Raw genomic sequence first — 14457 nt, forward strand, 5'->3', positions numbered from 1 at the left:
TCCAGTACAGGAGGTCTCCCAGATAGGTTTGAGCTTTCTTCTACCCAGGCTAGCTTGAATGATTCAAAGCAATGCATGTTTTTGTTATAAATGCATATGATCCTGGTTGCCTTTTGTTTAAGCTTCACTTGATTAAAGGAGTGCCTCTGCTGCTAGACAATTTGGGTATAATTGGGAAAGATGAGGATTTTATGTGATTCCTGTTGGAGGACCTCACTAGATCTCGATGAGTAAAGAACAAAGTCCCCATCTCTGTAATTGAGAAAATAGGCAACCAGCATGTGTGGCAGGGTTCTTGATGGGGCTTTTGGAGGCAGAGACAAGTGTGCTCTCACAATGAGGAAACAAGTGGAGAGGTGAGATTCAGGGAGCTTGATCTTCAGCCAGCATTCAAGAAATTAGACCAGCAATTCTCCCTCCACTCCCTCTGTGAAACGCATAAATCAAAGTTTGTTGTGGTGAAACCTGCTCTCTGCATCTTTCACCTTAGCACATGGCTCCAGGCATTTGTTTTCCAGTTTTTGCACTGTATAGCGAAGATGCTTCACAGTAGTAACCAGACCAGCTACATTTTGCATGTCCTGCCGGACCAGAGTGACATCTCATCCAGCTCTGTGCATCTTTTCATTTCTAGGGGTGTTTTCATGTTGGTAGTTGCCTGTAGAGTTAACTCAGTAGTCTCTTTGTGTCAGTGACTGGTAATGAGTATGTTCCAGACATTTGGGAGGCACTACACTTGGCGGCAGACACTTTTCAAACTTATCCATTTTCCCTTGTTTGGTCATGATGTTGATGCAGAGTGATTACAAATTGCTGTAGTGTGGATTTGAAGGACTTAGGATCAGTCCACTTTCCCCGGAGTGAGCCAGCAGGAAAAGAGAAACAGGAATCATGGCTCCTATTGCAGTATACGTGAATGGCCTGCCAGCCCTTTCAGAACAGCTGACTTGAGAGGCCCATCCACGGTGCCAGGACAAAGGTGCAAAATGATGTTGTCTGTTCAAGGAGTGTCAGGTGACTAACCAGATGTGCACAGAAAAAATCTCTAGTCTCCCACCAGAGTGGGTGCCAGGAGCCAGATTGTTCACCAAAATCTGTTGAGAAATACCCCCACCACCTAACCAAATTCCCTGGGACACAAATCTTCAGCGCTCAAGCCAGATGTGGGTATCGTCTCCTAGTCACCCATTGCAGAGAGCACTGAGCAGCTGCCCTGATCAAAGGTGCAGGACTCATTCCAGGTTGGTACAACTGTAAGCAAGGCTCAGGCATCCGCCTCAGCCTCCGTGCAGCACATATGGTTTGCTAAGTCTCTTTTCGCTCTCTTTGTGGCATCGACTTCAATCTTCCTTGGCTCCAGCGGCTGGATTATGGTGGCCTCAGAGGGAGCTGTGGCAGCAAGGAGTTCTACTGCCACCCAGAACACAACGCAGCCTCAGTTCACATGGGGGAGTGTCAGCAACATGGAGCTGAGCTCAAGCCCCCACAACTCCCCTTGGGTGGCCAGCAGCAGAATGTAAAGCAGTCAATCATCTGTGTTCCCCTACATACCTTCCTGCTGGTGACCAGCAGTGGGATGTGATTTAGTAGATCATCTGCACTCTTCTTCTCCACGCCCCACTCTAGCCCCTTGCCGCATCTCATGTAGACCTCAATTTAGCCACAGAGAATTTTGCCTAATCCTGGTCTATTGGTGGCAAATTTAGAAGGAAATATACGTGACAGCAATAAAGAGGGTACATGCAAATCCGTTTTAGCGTCTGCATCACCCGAGGTTAAGGAAATTGCTTAATTTTGGGGCTGCTGGAGGGGAAGTGCTAGATTAATGCAGGGGCACTAAATGTGGGCATCTGTCATCTTGCGTATCATGAACATGTAACCACTTGGATGTTTTGAGATTCGGTCTGGCTACATGTTGGTCAGAGCATAAGAAGTTGCAGCTCTTGAGTTTCTTGTGTTGCTGGATGACTACAAGTCTTATTTAAGAAGGAAAGATGGGTGATTGGGCAGTAGGTAGCCAGATCATCTCTAGCTAACTAGGTTATATAGGTCCGTGTCAGGTTTACCCTGCATTAGAGTGTCTAGGAAGCTGCCTTGACGTATAGGGGTAATGTTGCAAATAGAAATCAAAGCATCAGCATTGATGTTTTTCAATTATGGATTTTGCGGAAATGCTGTTTCTATAGGGTATGGGTTTTTGAGATTAGAAGAGCGAAGATAGATAATCAAAGGTGTTGAAAGTCATCCTTAAGGGGCACTCTGATGATGTTAGATGGCTCAGAAATGGTGATATCTTGCCTGATTATCATATGCGTCTATGTTCCTATGTTCTACGTTTTGTGACAAGGACAGGGTGACATAAAAAACCTATTTTACATTGCAGTGCTTAGACATTTTGCTAACCATGTTGTTTTCATGACCAAGATGGTTTCAATAGACTTGTATGTATTTTTTACATGCCCAACAAGCGCCATAAAAGTAATTGCAATGTAGCGTGGGTGGAGTGGGCTTCGAATGTATCCTAGGTTGTCTCATTGAGTATCACTCTTGTTATCATGTAAACCAGCTGATTCTTTACGGAAAACGAAGGGGTAAATTGCTACTATTTACATCCAATGATGAGTGGCACTATATTTGTCCTAGAATAAAATCCGGGTGTAGCCAGTGTTACAGATGATATGATTGTATGCAAAACATTAATTTATTTCAGGTTGTACATCACTGACATTATTCCTGGCACATTTTCAACAGTTTTTTTGCTTTGTTAGTAGTTCCTTTGTCTTCAGCAGCTTGTTTCTCGTAATTGTCTCTCCAGAAGCACAATGCTCAAGTTTTTCGTAATTGTCTCTCCAGAAGCACTATGCTCATCAAAATTGGCATGTCACAAATTTGAGTTATAATTGCATCAACTTGTATCAACTGTGGTCCATGCTCAATGCTCTCAATCTTTGTAAAATAGTGTCCGATTTCCATATAATTCAGGAAATTATATTTTGTCTTCTTCGTACTTTTATGTAAGTTACCTTTTATATTTTCACTTTTGAAAGTGCTTCGAATGGATCGGTGCAACAATGGCCCTCTCTGCTTCTTTCAACCCCTTAGTACTATGTCCTCCTATTAGGCATACCAAATCACATGTTTTGGGTGATAACCCCTTGCATTAAATGTACCTGGTATTACCTCGAAAGGTACTACTCTCTTTAACGGTGTCCTTTATACTTAACTCATATTCGGAAGAAATAATTGCTTAATGATGTCCAGTATGTTGTACTTCCGCACCTTTAATGCTGTGAGTTACAACAATACTGTCATCTTTCAAATGTAATGCTCTCTCTCATTAGTCAAGTCAATACCTGACTTGGTTCAGGAGTACCTGATACAATTCCTATTGTACAACAACCATACACGGTACTTAGAAATGAAAACCTCCCTAAACGAAGGTCATTGAACATTCCAAATGATAATTTTGGGACCGACTCACAAAACAGCCAACCAGTCGTTTGAATTCAGCTGCCATTTTTTTTACATCCTTCCCTCCAATATGGATTCCCAAAAACCATTAAGGCTAATCTCCTGAATATATGGAAATCGTAGATTCATGCTTGTGTGCATAAGGTTGCAGTTTTAGAATTACATTCAAGGTGCAGTGCACCTATTTATTTTGCTTGTTTTCTTCACATGTAAAATATACAGTTTGGTGGTTTTGGGCCTCTTTCACAGCCAATTTTCCGAAACCCAAACTTGATGAGAAACATCATTGAGAAGACTTTCGATGACTACTTTGTAATTGTTCACAACTTTACCAGTTGCCATGTACATGCAACACCTTTGGCATTACTATACCCACCTGAAACATAAAACTTATTAAAGGAAAGTTCTGCCATAGGTTAGGAGATTCCACTATAGTGATTTGTTAGCTGCATTTGCTCTCCCTGGTGAGACCGAGGGCTGCGAGCTAGCGCTGGACCATACTTTTGTGCTCACTTTGTGATTCTACTACAGATAATCGCTTTTAAACCTTTTTAACTTGTGCAAATATTTTATCTGCTGGGGGGCTGTAAATCGTTTAGTTTTAAAGGGAATTTGAAGAGGCACACTGACACCCCTTACACGCTGCACTTTACTGATCCCTGCCTCGCCCAGCCGGTGTTACTGGATCGGCTGCAAGCGAGGGCGGGCGCCATCTTAGGTGTGGCGGGGGCTGCGCTCTAGTCGCGCCGGCCTCCCACCCTCCTTACTTTCTATATAAGCAGGTCATGGCCAGACGGCGCAGCGGGCTGGCGCAGCGGGCGCGCGCCGAAGCCGCGCCTAAGCCAAGCCCGTCTGCGCCCGTCCGCGACCGGACACGGCCCAGGGCCATGACCCCTGGCCCTTCGGTGCACTACTCATCGGCCCAACTCAGGTTGCTCAATTCTGGCTTTCCTAGCCATCATTGTATTCACTTGCCTCCTCCTACTGCAGTGGGTATTAATCCTGCTCCGTGTCCTGGGTGTAATTATCAATTAATATCTCCACTTTTACCCATTTCTTTAGCTGCTGGAGCCCCCTCCTGTCTGCCCAACACCCTACCCCAGGGATGCCGAGCAGCGTTAATCAACACACGCTCCCTCCCTTGTCATAGCTTAGATATCTGTGAGTTTATAATTACTCACGATCTCGACTTTCTTTTTACCACAGAAACATGGGGAGATGCGGGCTCGGGACCCGACTTCTGTCAGGCTACTCCGGATGGTTATAGCGTTGTGAGACATGATAGACAAACAGGAAGAGGTGGAGGACTGGCTATAATCTATAAGAATCAGTATCATACTTCGCTTGACCCCATTTCATTTACCAACTGTGAAGCTGCAACTTTTGCAATTAATATTAATTGCAAACAAACTTTTAAAGGCACTCTGCTCTATCGACCTCCTGGACCTCGGAATTCTTTTCTTGGGTCCCTTTCTGAGCTTTATGACCATATCATAGGCTCCGCAGATTACACAGTACTTGGAGATTTCAACTTCCCTTTGGAAGAACAGGGAAATCACGACACCTCCCAACTAATTGCAGATTTTCTTACCCTAGGACTCCAACAATTGGTAATGGGACCCACTCACCAGGCGGGACACACACTAGACGGTGTGTTCACTAACAATTCGCTTATCACAATACTAGACACTTTACCCCTTACCTGGACTGATCATAGAGCCATTATATTTGGCATTGAGATACGTCCAGTCAACCGCCTCGCTCCTAGACCACCCACTAGGGCAGCAATCCGTGCTTGGAAGAACGCTGACATTCCTCAAATGGCAAATATCCTGACATCATTCTCCCCTATTATAGGGCTTAACCCTACCTCTTCAGCTTCCGATTTCCAGGATTGGATTAGGAATGCGGCTGATCAGGTCGCTCCAGAAAAGTCTATCCAACCTAACAGAAGGTCACCCACGGCGGCATGGTATACAGAAGAGCTTAGACTTCACCGACGATATTGTCGGAATTTAGAAAGACGCTGGAGGAAATCCTATTGCCCTATTGCTAGGCAATCCTATAGAGATGCCTTAAGTATTTACAAAAAGGCCATCACTAGTCGGAAAATGCTTTTTTTCTCGACCCAAATAAACAATGCTAAGAATTCGGCCAGAGAACTGTTTTCAGTGGTCAACTCCCTATCCATACCTCCATGAGGTCTCGGAGCAGAACCCTCCCAACTGTTCTGCAATGCACTGTCCACTTTTTTCACCACCAAAGTGGCAGATATCTATGCATCCTTTGGTGGAGACACAGGGGCTAGATCCACTGCCAGTAACAAGGAACCCCTCCACATCAATCATGACCGTTTTTCTCTTTTTGCTGACACCTCAGAGGATCAAATCAGCAGACTTATTTCCATCACTAAATCTGGATCCCCTTTGGACCCATGCCCTCCCTCAGTGATGATCAAGCTAAGTGAGGTGATTTCTCACCCACTTACGGAAATCTGCAACACTGCCTTTCAAACGGGCTGCTATCCAGCCCCGTGGAAAAAGGCAGTGATTAAGCCTCTTATGAAGAAGCCCTCCCTAGATCCCTCCGCCCCGGTCAGCTACAGACCCATTGCCTGTCTCCCTTTCCCGGCCAAAATCTGTGAAGCTCTGATGAACATACAGCTCTCAGAGTTCGTCGATACGCACCATCTCTTAGACGAAACCCAGTTTGGCTTTAGGAAGGGACACAGGACGGAGACTGCTCTAATAAAAGCTACTGATGAAATTAGAACCATCATGGATCAGGGAGGAATGGCCATCCTGATTCTTCTGGATCTATCCGCAGCATTTGACACGGTCGACCATGTCATTCTGGTCGACCGTGTCACAGCTCTGGGGATTGACGGTCCGGCTAGAGATCTCATTTCATCTTTCCTAGCCGACCGCACCCAGACAGTCAAGTTGGGTAATTTTTACTCTCCCGTCTCTGCACCACCATGTGGAGTACCACAAGGCTCCTCGCTAAGTCCCACGTTATTTAACATCTACGTAGCGGACTTAGCGAGGGTAATAAAGGCCTATGGGGTGCGATTAACTTCTTACGCAGACGATACCCAACTGGTAATGGCGATCCATAAAAATGGTACAGCAGTAGCAGCTAATTTTCAGGAAGCAATGCTTGCGGTCAGTAAGTGGATGTCCTCTAATTGCCTAAGGCTCAACTCGGATAAAACCGAGGTTATGACCTTTGGCAAACTCGCCCCAGAATGGTCTTCCACCTGGTGGCCCATACAACTGGGCTCTCCGCCCATCCCAGTGGTAAAGGCTAGGAACTTGGGAGTCATCCTTGATAGCAAACTAACCCTCAACCTTCACGCTAACAAGGTTGTTTCCGCTGCTTTCTTTATGCTAAAGAAAATAAAGAAACTGTGGCCTTATCTCCCCCCTTCTGCTGGGAAGACTTTAGTCTCTACTCTGGTATTCTCCAAAATGGATTATGGGAATGCCCTTTTTCTTAACACCCAGAAATCTGTACTGTCAAAGTTACAGTCTGTACAGAATGCGGCTGCTAGAATTCTGCTAAACATCCCTCGCCGCCATCCCACTACCCTTGCCATCCGCCAGCTTCACTGGCTCAGAGTAGAGAGCCGGGTTAAGTTCAAGGCCCTCTGCATTGCCTACAAGGCCGTGCATGGCACTGGACCCAAATTCCTGATTGAGGCATTTCAATTGTACACCCCAAAAGACCGCTGAGATCGGCTAATATTTGCTTCCTACCTGTACCTCGTACCAGAACGGTAACTTGGGGAGACCGCCGCTTTTTAGTGGCTGCACCAAAACTTTGGAATCTTCTTCCACTAAATATTAAAAATGCCCCCAATCTGATGAGCTTTCGGAGGCTCGTAAAGACATGGCTGTTCGATCAGTGAACTCTATTCTTATGGTCCTGTTAGCTTACACATGCGCCGAGACACCTTTGGGTAATTGTTTGCGCAATAAAAATCTCAAAAATAAATAAATAAATAAAATAAATTTGCTAACTTAATTTTTTGAGAACTTTATTTGATTCTAGGCAAGTGAAGTCGAGCGCTAGCTTAACACTTGTTTGTGTTATTTCAATATGGAAGAGCACTTCAGTTACACGAGTAAGTTGAAGTGCACATAGCACACGTACATGACATCTAAAATCAATCGTCTGTTGCAAAATATTGACACTGGTGTTCGGAGATAAAGGCTAGCGAGGTTCCTCCCATATTGTACCCAGATGGCCTTTATCAGTACTATGGTGTACTATTTTCTGTGCTTAGTTTTTTAGTTCTTGCATGTTGTTGCAAATGTTGGTAATTTGTAAACGTCCCGCAATTTGCTGAAGAATTAATGATATGATTATAGATGCGCTGAAGATAAGAACATCTAAGCTGTGTTCCAGGATCTGCTATGATTAACTACCTCCTAGCACGTGCAATACTTGCCAATACACCACTTACTCATTTACTTGTTATGATTTAAAATTCACAACAGCTTTTAAGGTGCAGTGGGATTGGAAAATACTTTAATACCAGTCACAAATTGGGACAACGTGATGAAGCACAGTAGAAATGTAAGCTCTCTCTAAGGGGTTGTCAGGGTCTTCTTATGTACCGTTACCTGATACGGAACTAATTAATCAATGTTACAGAACGCATTTCTAAATGAAAAAAAATCACCTGGGTTTTCTTTATGTACCCTGTGCTCTGGGCTACTCTGGGATTCTCCCTTGCCTCCTATAACCAGTTCAGCTCTCTAAGAAAAACGCACAGCCACCAATATATATGTATAAATTAGTGTGTAAAACCTTTAGTGAAACAAAAGATCGTAGATATCACTTTAGCAAATAATCTTGGACGTCAATTCAACAACATGCCTGGGGTAGAGGAAGTGACATCATATGCCCTTTGACCTTCACTTTTACAAGCACACACCTGCACACAACATATATTTAAAAGCTGCCAGGGAGGGTCACATTCTAGCTATTACCTACCTCATTTTTATTACACTAACAGCGAACAAGGTAATATTCACTATTAGTATAATATACAATATATAGAAATCAAGGACAGCTGAGCCCCAACCGATGTCCATAAGGAGCGGCCCCTTTGTTCCTGGCACTGATTGTTACACCTCTGAGGCCACGGGTTTCAGGGGCAGTGCCAGAGGTCTCAGCGGGAAACCCAGAGGTCGCAGCAGCGACTCATATTGACCCCTGAATGACGTCCGTGCAAACAGAGAAACACAACTAATCAATAGTTCCGAACATCAAAGGACAACCACTGACCCCTGCAGTATTAAATAAATAACGACACACGCAAATAATCACTGAGTACAGGAAAAGATCTGTGACAACATCAGACACAAGACATCTTTCAATTAACCAAGTATGAACCATTACTAAACACTTCATGGCCAGAAACATCACTTACGTCAATTCCCTAACACTCCAGGTGTGGCGGAAGTGACATGTCCCTCATGACATCATCAGATAGATTGTTTGTCTCATCCTTAGCAGGAAGTCAAAAAGAAAGGAGTAGACACTACAGTAAACTAAACACGCTCCATAAAGTCCTGAATACTTTTGTTACACCGCCATTTCATTAATGCCAGCTGAGGCCATGGGAATCATTGATACCTGCAAGCGCAGGGGAGGGCAGACCAGAGGTAGCAGCTGCTACCCCCTGCTATGCGATCTTTACTGACGAAACACAATAACACCAGACCCAGATCAATGAGAAACCCTGGACCTGTCTGGACTTTTAACCCAACCCAGTTGAGTGCACTAAAGCCCTGATTCTGAGCTTGTTGGAATCCAGATTCTTTTGACAAAAAAACAATACCCTTGTGTGTGTTATTTATAGGGTGCAATAAATAGCACCTATTACGTGTTTCTGGTTGATAATGTGAATGTTGGTGCATACAGCATCAAAATCTACAAGGTATGATAGAAAGTAATACCCCTTTTCCCTGTTAAATTCTGGAAGGTTTGACCTGGTGACATATTTAACGCATCTGGTAATTACCAGATGTGGTTAATACCACCTATGTGGTAATTCCGACAAGTGGCGGCTGATACACGGCAGTAGTAGTGAGACAGGCGAGGGTGTGTTTAAAAAAGAAGAACATTCAACTTACTTGGCAGCCGCCTCTCCTCCGTTCTTCTGTCGATGACGCAGGAAACGGAAGCGCACAAGCTCCCGGACTTCCCTAGCCAATCACAACGCTGCTAATTGGAGCGCTGTGATTAGTCTGAGCGCTGTGGTTAGGCGCTCAAACAGAGTGGGAGCCTCTGCATGGTCTCCACCCAGGCTGTGTATTACAGCTGGTGGAGAACATGCTAAGTGCGCATGACTGTTTAGCTGCCCCAGGATGGCCAGCCAAACCATCATGCGCACTTAAGTGCACATACCACTCCTCTTCCTGCTGGCTGACAACCCAGCCCCGCCCCTTAAACAAAACACAACTGGGCAGTACGGGAAAATAAAATGATAATAGCATTGTGTTGTTATCATTTTATTTTTCCTGTGGGGCGACACTCCTCCACCTTAGCGGAGGAGCCACTGCGGATTCTGGCCCACTGGTAATAAAAAAAGCCTAAGAGTCTATGCAATGGTTGGAATGAGTGATACAAATGCTGATGACATAACATAGCAAATCATCTATTGCTAAAAAGGTCTATGAATCACTTTAGCAGAGAAGTCCCTGCAAGGGAGTGTTTTGAGCTGCAGTGGGTCTCACGTGAACTCTGCTCGATAATTGGCTTGTCTGATAACAACCAGCTGCACGGCCACACACACTCCCACACACATCAGCTTTCTTCCACCGCCTTCCTGATCGCAGGCTCTTTTGCAATCAGCGGCTCCAACAAAAGCAGTAAGTAAAAAAACAAAGGCAAGCAGATGTTATGCTGTTTTGATAAGAAAATAATGCACTTCTGAGCGATATATAGAGGAATTACGATGTTTATACCTATCCTACATTTATATTGGTAGTGCTGTCAATGGAAAGAGTATAGATGTTGTAGTTCAGGTTATTAGTGTAATATGATGTCGCAATATTGAGCAATTGAAACAAATAGAGCGCTGACGTGAATCACAGCTACAAGAATTTACGCATGCCTTCCGACGAGGTCGTTTTCAGTACTCTGAAAAACGTGAAAAGCAGATGTTTTTTATTAGTTTTGTGAAACAGTGAGAAAGTGTTTCACTTCCTTTGTAAGATAAACTTTACAGTCTGCCATCGGCTCAAACTTTCCTGGCCGCGCAAATATTCAGCGAGGCTCCTTTTATCATCGTTATACACATTGCATACATAATATTTTATGTAACATATAATGTTTTATTTCATTACTTTCCGAGGTTGTGTATCGCATTTTTGTTGCTGCAAAGTTACAATCGCCACTGTTTGCAATTTGTCTCGGTACACGAAATTTGAATAGTAATTTTTACTGCTGCAAAACAGCATTTGACACTTAAAAAAGAAATTGAGGTTCTATTTAGTGCCATATTACATAATATTAAAGTGTGCTGTTTTGCTTGGCAGCTAGCGCTATATTGAAGCGCCACAAATGTCATTGATTCTTTCTGTTGTAAAGCAACTACGCCGTTTTCACAATTCTTAAAGCGTGTTAACAAACATTCTCTAGTGGAGAGGGTTCTCTTGTTTAAGACGGGATCACAGGACACCGCCTCCTTAATGCTGCATACCAACCACTAGGTGAACTTTACTCTTACTCCTGGATGGGCATCCTGGTTACTTTACTGACCTCTTTCCTAAAATCCCATCGGAGCTTTAGTAACCATCACACACTCTGTTGGTGCCATGCTTCCTTATCAGGTCTCATCCTGGGCCCTATAAACCAGGATGGGCTCAACCATATTTCAGGGAGCACTTGACATATTTTCACCATACTCAATCTATAGCACCCACACAGTGTTTTTAACCATCCAAGGGGAACCTTAACGCCTTAACTGCGGCCGCTATATCTGCGCAGTGCGGGCGTTCCATTAGGTGGACGGGGCTTCGTTGGCCATTGCCCGACGGCAGCACTATGGAGCTAGTGCTCCCGTCAGCCAATGGCCGACGGGAGCACGGAACGGGTTAACATAAAGGGATACCAGGATAAACCCTAGTTATTTTTCCCTCATAGCATCTAGACCCCCATCGCAGAATATATCTCAAGTGTTCCCTGAAATATGTTCAAGCCCATCCTGGTTTAATAGGACCAGGATGGGACAAAGTGATGAAGCATTACACCAATAGGGTGTGTGAGGGTCATTAAAACACAATAGGTTGGTGGTTTTAAAGCCCAGAAACTACAGCAAAACAAAATGCAACTACATAGCGCATCCTTTCAATAATTACAATTGTTCTGAAAGGTAACTAGCATTACCGGGGCAGTTGAGTCTTCAACACTTCAAACATCCCTCACGTCTCTTTGTCACGAGCACTGCTTCCAACAGTAAGAATGTGTCACCTGATAGCATTCTCATCACCTTTCTGGATACTTTGAAAGAATATTACGTTGCTAACTCAATTTTTATTGACGCCATTTCTACATGTTAAAAGCTCAGAGGGTTGAGCACCTGCCTTGAAATCTATGGACCACTGGTTTGAGTCCCAGGAGGACCCAATCACATCCGCACTCTTGCCGTGTTAACAAAACCAGTGCTGCTATTTAGAAGTAGCACCCTTTTTGTAGTAACTAGATATATTTCATTTTGTCTTGTGATCTTTCTGAATACTCATGATTATTTATCTCCTAAAAAAAGTGCGAGCAGGGAGGAAAATTACCCTGAGCACACCCTCCAAAGTACATCTCATAATCACAATGAGATACCCAAGGAAAGAGAAGTGATAATTTCTAATTATCTCACAATATGATGCTGATGAGATTGCTCAAAAGATGTTCATATTATAAGGTTGAGAGCCCCCACTCGCCTAGAAGATGGCATGCTTCACCATAGGGCTCCTCCTCACATTGATAGTGATAGTTAGCACTGTGGGCTGCTATCATGGAAGACATGGAATCTCGCGAGATATTAAGGTAGAGTGCCACAATAATGCCTTTTGTGTGGATGTACCTTTGATAAAAAGAGAGAGGATATAAGCGTATGACCTAAAAATAACTGCTTTTGACTACATGACTTCATTCTTGTCCCCAGAAATATGATATAAAATACAGGGGAATATGTCGGCCCTTTGGAGAGGTCGACATGTTTCTGCCATAATAAAAGCCCCAAGAGGGACCAATGGGCTTCCTTCTGGTCCTGTCCCACTCTGAACACTGATCATTGAGTATAGTGAAGCAATGACGGTATTATACATAAAAACAATTTCTTGGGTGGGTTAACAAAACACCATCCCACTGGAAACCAAGGGAAATAACGGAGACAAAAGAGTAAAAAATGATTACAAAAGTTATGTGGTTCTCCATGCTAGATGCTGATTAAACTGGAGGTTTTGCACACTTGCAAACAACTAAGCAGAGATATAAAACAAGGATGCAAACAGTAGCAAAAAGGCACTCAATTTAAGAGACAGTCAACCATGGTGAACAATAGGTAAGCTGCGGATGACCTTACCCCTCAATCAGGTATAAAATGCCTCAACACTTGAATATCTAGAAGCCTAATAGGCCTGGAGATCAATAGGTATGTTAATGAGACACGTTCTGCATTATATGAAAAAGAACATATATGTGATATCACTGAGTACGATTATACATTATCCTCCAGAATCTGTCGCCCTGAGTTTCGGTCAAATTGAAGTTTAAAATGTGGTCCTACAAAATATGACTGTGGCAAATAATAGTATTTATGTTGATAGCAAAAGAAGTATGCTGTGAAAAAGAAGGTTGACTTATTTTTGTGTATCTGAGCTAAATAAAAGAATCATATTTACGTTTGTTTGTTACTGACTTGGGAGCATTAGAAAAGCACCATAGTGTGAGGTGAATAAAGGATTTCTCGAGGCAGTCAGAGAAAAAAGTACAAATTGAAATCCTGACTACAGGGAGCGGTCTAGCATTGGTGATCTTCAGTGAGGCATAGCTGCCTCAGGGATGCTCTGTCGATCCCCAGTTGAGGACTCTCAGTTCCATCCTCACTTGACTCTTGTTCCTAGCGTACTATGCGCACTTCCAAGTCAGTTATCTAAAATAAAGTTTGTTGGCCCCTCCCTCTGAAGTGGGATCGTGCCACACTCCACACACAACCCTCCTGGCTTCCTAGAGGACTTTTTAGGATATTTCAGATCCTGTGCTTAGCTCCAAAGGCTTCCAGTTCCTACAACAGGTATTGCATGACCTGTCTGTCTACTAGAAGCCACAGACTGAGCCGCCAGATTGGTCAGCGTTCGGGAGAAGGACCCTTCATCCAGGTAAGTACAGGTGAGTGGTCCGAAATCCCGCTAGGTAGGATATGTGCTTCTGTCATGTGGGAAGGTCTGTGGCTGGCAGTAGGAGCATATCCAGGACTTTGTTTTAAGGGCTGCAGAAGTATGTGTAGAGAGTATTCAGGAAGTATAAGAATCATGGAGGGTTGGAGCTGCACACCATCACCTTTTCTCGCCAGCCCTGAGGATTGCATCCCAGTTTCTATATTTTAACACCATGACTGCGGGACATCATCAACACCTCCTTCGACACCGCTACCTTCCCGGAGAGCTGGAAGCACGCCAAACTCAGCGCTCTTCTCAAGAAGCCATCAGCCGACCCCACCGACCTCAAGAACTACCGCCCCATCTCGCTGCTCCCGTTCCCTGCAAAAGTCATCGAGAAGACCGTCAACAAGCAGCTGGCCGCCTTCCTCGAGACTAACGGATTCCTCGACCTCTCGCAGACTGGATTCCGGGCCAACCACAGCACCGAGACCGCCCTGATCGCAGCCACCGATGACATTCGAGCACTGCTTGACAATGGAGAAACAGCAGCCCTCATCCTCCTAGACCTCTCCGCGGCCTTCGACACTGTCTG

The 14457-nt window shown here is 44.2% G+C and overlaps 1 protein-coding gene across 3 annotated transcripts in view; it reads left to right on the top strand.

Moving 5' to 3' along the window:
• SLC2A9 (solute carrier family 2 member 9) overlaps positions 1-14457 on the top strand; it is a 2336117-nt gene that overhangs the window by 843274 nt on the left and 1478386 nt on the right. The window contains exon 1 of one of the 3 annotated variants that reach the window (XM_078678477.1): positions 10252-10355. The exons of the other annotated variants lie outside the window; for them this stretch is intronic. The gene's annotated coding sequence lies outside the window, so the exon portion shown is untranslated. Of the gene's footprint in view, positions 1-10251; positions 10356-14457 lie in introns of those variants that run through there. 3 annotated transcript variants of the gene reach the window in all.

The sequence above is a fragment of the Lissotriton helveticus genome, chromosome 2_2, assembly GCF_964261635.1.
Source record: "Lissotriton helveticus chromosome 2_2, aLisHel1.1, whole genome shotgun sequence".
Classification (NCBI taxonomy): Eukaryota; Metazoa; Chordata; class Amphibia; order Caudata; family Salamandridae; genus Lissotriton; species Lissotriton helveticus.